Source organism: Hylobates moloch, unplaced genomic scaffold (genome assembly GCF_009828535.3).
Source record: "Hylobates moloch isolate HMO894 unplaced genomic scaffold, HMol_V3 SCAFFOLD_3072, whole genome shotgun sequence".
NCBI lineage: Eukaryota > Metazoa > Chordata > Mammalia > Primates > Hylobatidae > Hylobates > Hylobates moloch.
The window spans coordinates 1-7,186 of record NW_026655347.1 but is presented as its reverse complement, the minus strand read 5'-3'; the positions used below and the strand labels follow the sequence as shown (position 1 = coordinate 7,186).

The 7,186-nt window shown below is 37.6% G+C and overlaps 1 pseudogene; it reads left to right on the top strand.

Annotated features, from left to right (window-relative positions):
• Positions 1-3,185: 3,185 nt before the first annotated feature.
• Positions 3,186-3,939, top strand: LOC116465116 (large ribosomal subunit protein uL30-like 1; annotated as a pseudogene).
• The last annotated feature ends 3,247 nt before the right edge of the window (positions 3,940-7,186 follow it).

The following is a 7,186-nucleotide window of genomic DNA, read 5'->3' as shown; positions in this document are numbered from 1 at the left end:
TATTTTTAATTCCTTTGTCTCTGGGTTTCATTTTGGGTACTTCCTATTTATATATCTAACAAATTTATTGATTTTTTCTCATGCAATGCCTAATCTGCTGTTAATCCAAAATCCAGGTTACATTTTATTTTAGTCATCATCATTTTCATCTATAGAATTTCAATTTGAATCTTTTTGTATTTTCCATCTTTACTATGTTCAGTCTTTCCTCTAGCTTCTTGAGCATATGGAATATATTTTTAATATTTTTACCTACTAGTTCTATCATCTGTGTTAATTCTGGGTCAATTTCAATTGATTGAAGTTTCTCTTTATTATAGGTGGTATTTTTCTCCTTCTTTGGATGTCTGATAACTTTTGATAGGATGCCAGACTTTGTGACTTTTTTTTTTAGCTTGTAGGATATTGTATATTTTTATTTTCCTGTGGATATTCTTGAGCTTTATACTGAGACATAATTGCAGTCCAACTTTTTGGGGGACTAAATTTGTGGTCACTAACCTTTATGGTACCCGTAACCTTGCTACTAGACAACTTGTGTTACTGTGGAGTTTGGTACTTAGAAACAACAATCTACAAACTACTCCATGAGGTCTCCCTTGATGTTCATATATAGTGCTTGTTTGTCACTTTTCACATCTTGAGTTGGGAAGCTTTATATTGCTAGTGACACTAAGTCTTCCCTAAGACTCACAACAGTAAGTCCTCACTTAACATCATTGATCAGTTCTTGGAAACTAACTTTAAGCGAGATGACGTACAGCAGATTTTCAAGTAACATAATTTCCTTCAACATCGTTTTCTTATAATGTTGATGTTAAAAATTTGTTTTGTTATACATCATTTCACTTGAAGTCAATTTCCAAGAACCTATTGAAAATGTTAAGTGAGAACTTGCTAGACTTTACTCATGTCCTTTCCATCTTTGTTTCTCCCCCACTTTGTTATACCCATTCCCAACCCGGGCCCACTGTCCTTAAAATTGTTTGGGGCCCTGGCCTATGATTGTTAATGAGCATGGCTAAGGGCCTTCTAGATTTACACTCGGTGATACTGTACATGTAGGTATCTGATAGCCCCCTAATGGCCCAATAACATCAGGAGTATCCTTTTCAATTAGAAAATTTAAGGCATCATTAAACAAACAAAAAACTTGATGTAGACATGTTAATACAAAGAACATGATTATAAGCAGGATTTTCCAAATTTCTAGTGAAAATCTATTTTGCTTGCTTCTGATGCATCTATAATATAGTATAATCAGTACTTTTAGTATGAATTACAACTTAAATACATGTCATTTTCAAGTAGATGCAGATCATGTTTGTTAGGGGACGAATAAATGATGACAAATGGAATTGGACCATAGCATTTCCTGAATCCATACTATTGAAATCTGCTCTAAAGTGTTAAGAATTAGGTGGTACAAATGTATTCCCTCTTGAAAAGCTTTTGTTGTATAATTTCTATGTGGGGAAAAAAAGAAGGATAGATGACAGCTAATGTATTTTTGTAAATGCAAACAGCATCTAGAGTCTGCCTGAGGAGAAATTGTCTATGAAGATCATATTTCTGAATAGAAACAGGATTTCCTTTGTGGTTTAATTCAATGAGCAATTATGGTAAAACATCATTAACTCAGATATACTCATTTTCAATATGTGATCTTTTGGACACGGTGGACAGAAGGTTACTTTTGTCTAGAAAATTTCTTCATTTTTTTAAAAGATAATTCTTATCACTGCAATTTGTTTGGCCATTATCCATAACTTTGTCTTATTAGGTCCCCATCCTTCTTTGTCCTGTTATACTTGCCACCATCCCAGCTACCCACACTTCCATGCAGTTCATTTGCGGCTCATGTTCTGATCCTGATCTCACAAAGCAGAAATCCCATGAATTAACTGGGTAATGATCCTTTACCTGTGCATAGCACTTCTCACTTTATAAAAAAATTTTATTTTTGTATTTCACTTAGTCTTCATAAAAGGCTATTTTTCTCCCATTTTATAGATATGAATATTGAGGTTCAGTGCAGCAGTCATTAATACTGTTCACCACATGTTTCTACTTCTCCCCCTCCTATACAGATGCTAAGATGGCATTTCCTGGCTTCTTTATGGTTTTGTGGAGCCAGATGACTGAAAACAATGAGTGGTTAGTGGCAGTAACACATACCACTTCTGGGAAGAGCAATTAATTGTCAATATCATACCCTCCAGAGCTGTCTTTTCTCTTTGCCACAGGGACTGCCAATGTTTGCTATAGTAGCTCCTAAGTGACTACAATGGGCATGGAACATGAGCTATGCTGGTATTTCCAAAAATGTCTTTGAGCTGAAAGAGTTAATTTTCTGTGCCACCGTTTGTCCAAGTCACTAAATAATAAGGTGCACTGCGAATCTGCAGGAACAAATAGTATGTAAAATTTTCCAAAATTATTTTACCAGAAAAAAAGCTATCTTTTCTTGTATAAGAACTTGCAGCGTTAGCATTCTGCAGAATATACTTTGGGAAGACTTGTACTAGACCCTCTTCTTGCTTCTGTTCATGCATGTTTCTTCATCTTCCTCAGGTTAAAGGCCTTGGTTAGAGATGTGGTTAGGGAAGTTTGGTGGAGGTCTAGAGGGAAATTAGAATTAGATTGAAGATCACTTACCAGCAGGATCAGCATGAGCTAGGCAGAGGGTGGTGGCCACTGAGAGTATCTAAAGAAACAAGCGCAAGGCCAGCTGTGGGTCCAAGCCCAGTGTGAATAGTGAAGAGGAAAAAAAGGGCAGTTGCCTAGAGAAAGGGACAGTCAAATGAGCCTCCAAAGGACATGGATGGTGGAAGAATCCATAGATGAGACAGACTGCTGACCAGGAAGTGAGCATGGGAAAGGCAGAGATACAGCCTTACTAACAGCTACTATAACAATTATTAAATCTTACAGAGAACTCACTAAGTGCTAGGTACTTTGGTTAGCACTGTTTACATTTTTCTCACTTAATCTTGCAGGCATTATTAATATCCCCACTTCATAGTTGAGGGACTTACATAGTGTTATACAAACATTAAGAATTCAAGTTGGGATTTGCATCCATATCAGCTCAATTTCAGACACCATGTTTTTAGCCACTATTCTCTACTGCCTCTCTATAGCTTATGAAGCCCAGCTCTTAAGAAATACTTTCTGCGAGTAGCTGCCACACTAGAAAGATGGCAGAGCAAGAGCAAAGAAAAATCCCTTTGGTTCCAGAAAATCTCCTGAAAAAGAGGAAGGTTTATCAAGCCCTCAAAGCCATCCAGGCAAAGCAGGCACTTTTGGCAAAGAAGGAGCAGAGGAAAGGAAAAGGGCAAAGGTTTAAGCAACTGGAATAATTCCTGCATGATTCCTGGTGGCAGAAATGTGACAAGGTGCATCTCAGACAACTAGAAGTGAAACCTCATGACTTGGAATTGCCAGATAAACATTCCTTGGCCTTTGTTGTATGCATCAAAAGGATTGATGGCACGAGTTTACTGGTGCAGACCATTGCAAGACTTCACCTAAAGAAAATTTTTAGTGGTGTCTTTATGAAAGTCACCCCCCAGAACCTAAAAATGCTGTGTATAGTGGAACCTTATGTGACCTGGGGATTTCCAAATCTGAAGTCTGTCTGGGAACTCATTTTGAAACGTGGACAATCCAAGGTCAAGAATAAGACCATCCCCTCTGACCGACAACACAGTGATTGAGGAGCACCTGGGGAAGGTTGGTGTCATTTGCTTGGAAGACCTCATTTATGAAATTGCCTTCCCAGGGAAGCATTTCCAGGAGATCTTATGGTTCTTGTGCCCTTTCCACCTCTCAGTGGCCCATCATGCTACCAAAAATAGAGTGGGCTTTCTCAACGAGATGGGCACACCTGGCTATCAGGGTGACTGCATCAATCAGCTCATCTGCCAGCTGAACTAGACCCAGGTGCCAAACTGCAGTAATTTTTATCAATGAAGTGGAAGCATGTGTTTTTGTTTTTTGGGAATTTTTATCAAGTATCTTCAGAGAAGATTATTTCCTGCTTTGTCTTCAAAACCTGGAAAGGAAGGGTCAAAGAAAAGACAGTAGCTTATGTTCATGGCAAGCACCTCTCATCACAGCCCAGTTCCAAGGAAAAATTCCCAGCGTTTTCTACATTGTGGCTGCTGCCTCGTCTGAAATCAGCACATTCTGTGGGGGAAGGAGTCCTGCTTTGCTGCATCTTCTATCCCAGGTTTAATGTTGGTAAATGAGTAGCTCTAGCATTTGTATAAAGCTTCCTAAGACTCCTGCAGCAGTCGACGAGCCCAGGGACATAATTGAATCTGGAGATTCCTAGGGCTTTGTTTTGAAAAAGACTTGAAATACACATAGGAAGAAAGGCACCAAAACAAATATTTACTTGTCTCTGAAAAAAAAAGAAAGAAGAAAGGAAGAAAGAAAGAGAAATACTTTCTGCTATATTGACTTTTTACTAGCCTAATTAGTGAGATTTGAGTGTATTCACAATGAAGAATCTAGAGCAGTAGACCTGTGGGATATAATTTTAGGGGACTTCCATGTTTGTATAACCAGGTATTCCAGTTCTTTTCTCAAAAGTCAATCTAACAGATAAATCATCTCCCAGAATGTTCATAGTCAGTAAACAAAAGACTTTCAAAACACCTTAATAACTACAATCACTTTCTAATATAAGGCAACATCATTTTGATCTCAAAAATAAACTGTTGTGTTTTGTGACAGAAGGAGAAATTGGATACAGACTGATCTCTCTTAGATAGATAACTGGAGAAATCCATCTGAAACTGTTAAGCCTCTAGAAGAAGATGACTTCTAATTCAGAAAGTTTCTTTTTTCCTTGCACTGCTCAAAGATTGGATTTGGATCATTTCATTTTCTCCCCTGTTTAGTTTCTGTGATTAGGTCCACAGAGTTTAAGAGATATGAGTCATAAACTTTGAAACACAAAGACCTCTGATTCATCTAGAATTTGTTGAGTAGATGAGTCAGTATATTGATTAACTTGAGTGGCTACTGACACTTTTCCCTTTCATTACTAGTCATTCAGACACAGAATGGGTGGTGAGATACTTTTTCATACTTCTTTATCATCAGATTTTGTTTTCTGTGGTTTGTTAGCTTTTTTTTCTTGGTTATCTATACAGAGATGAAAACTAAGCTATAAACAAAGGCACTGATTGTGACAGTGAGTTGAATCACTTGGTCTTTAATTATGAACTACTTGGAGACTGTTAAAACTTCGTGCAGTCTTGTATTCATAGTGGTACAGGTTTAAAAGTCATTAAGAAACAGCATGACTAGGTTAGATAATTAATATTTGGCTTGAAAAATAAAAACATTGCAATTACAAACAGCACGACCCATGGTCAATTATCTATCACATTTTTCCCAAGTAAATTCTAAAATCCAAATGAATTTATTATGAAATTAGCCATTCATTAAGTCATTCATTCATTCAACAAACATTTATTATTTTTAACTACTGGGTGTCAGGAACTCTGCCAGAAACTGTCAAGGATCAGAGATGAAGAAAATCCCATTCCTACCCTCAAAGAGCTTATTATCTAACAAAGGAGTTAATACCTCTGCACACAAAATGCCCTTTAATACAAGATACATGTAGAAAATGAGCAAAGAAGCATCAAAGTAATTCAAGAAGAGATATACTTTCAATGGGGGAATATAGGAAAAGCATCATAGAATACAAAGAGTTCTGAAAAGTAATAGGGAACAGAGAAGGCATGATCAGAAAGTAAAATGTCATGAAACATAAGGTATATTCAGGGACTGAAACTAAGATATTTTAACAACTTCAAATGCATGACATAGGGCACTGCCTCTCGAACTCTATCATTTGTAAGAATCACTTGAAGATCTTGTTAAAATGCAGAGTATTTTTTGGTAGTTCTGGGGTGGGTTATGAGATTCTTCATTTTTAGCTAGCTCCCAAGTACTGCCCATTCTGTTGGTCCATGGACCACATTTTGAATGCCAAGGTCCTAGGGCACTGTACTAGAAGTCAAAGACTGAAGAGTGCTCACAGTCAACAGTGTGATACAGACAATAAGGGCAACAGGATCTTATAGGAAGGTGAAGTCAGTAAGCACTGGAGTTGTTATAAAATGTTTCTTAGAAGAAGTAGAGCTAGAACTAAGATGTGAAAGTATAGAGGACTCATTCAGTCTAACATGTTGGAGAGGCAGAGATTCTAGGTAGGTAAAATATGGTGAGCAAATATGCAGAGGAATGCATATAGTCTGTCCGGGCAACAATAAGCAGACCAGTCTGGCTAGAGTAGAAGCTTTTTGGAGAGGATTAGTGAGTTACTATGCTAGGAGCATAGGGTTTAGACCAGATCATGGAGGTCCTTGAGAGTCAGACTAAGATGCTTCAAAATCAGCTTGAATGCAGGCTTGGCATGATGGAGATACAATATTGAAAAGTCAACAACAACAACAAAAAACCCCACAAAACTACCATCCTGTTACTAAGCCATGTACCCATAGCACTGAACCTCCCTGAAAGGTGCACTGTAAAATTTTTGTGCAGAGCTGCCATATGGGTATCTGGCAAGGAGGGCTGGTAAAATGAGTGTTTCACTGGTTGTAGCTTCCATAGAGAGTATATTTACTAATGTGTAGTACTACTGTATACCAGGAGGAAACATAAAGAATCAGAGATACTTAAAAAGCTAAAGATTAGGAGGATGGTCAGGTGGAAGACTGAGATTTGGAAGGCAATCATTTCAGCACTGGAGGATGGTAAAATTGCCCAGGAAGGAAGTCTAGAGCAAAAGTTCTTACCATTTTCTGCAGGGTCCTGGACTCCTTTGAAATTCAATTAAATTATGGGCCCTTTTACCCAAATGCATAAACAGATGTACACACAAATACAATTTGGCATAAACTTACCAAGGTTTCCTGGAACCCTCAGAAGCTTTTCCATTTCTTTCTAAGATTAGAAACCTTGCTTCTAAAGAGGAAAAAAAAAAAAAGTGAAGGACAAAGCCTTGGAAAAGGAAGCAGTGAAGAAAAACAAGGAGCCCTCGAGTAAGAGGAGAAACCATATATTTCTTGTAAGATTGCCTGAGCCAAGGAAAAAGAGTTTCTAGAAGGAAATGTCAACATTACAATAGGTCATAGTTCAATGAGGAAGAGCATGTTGG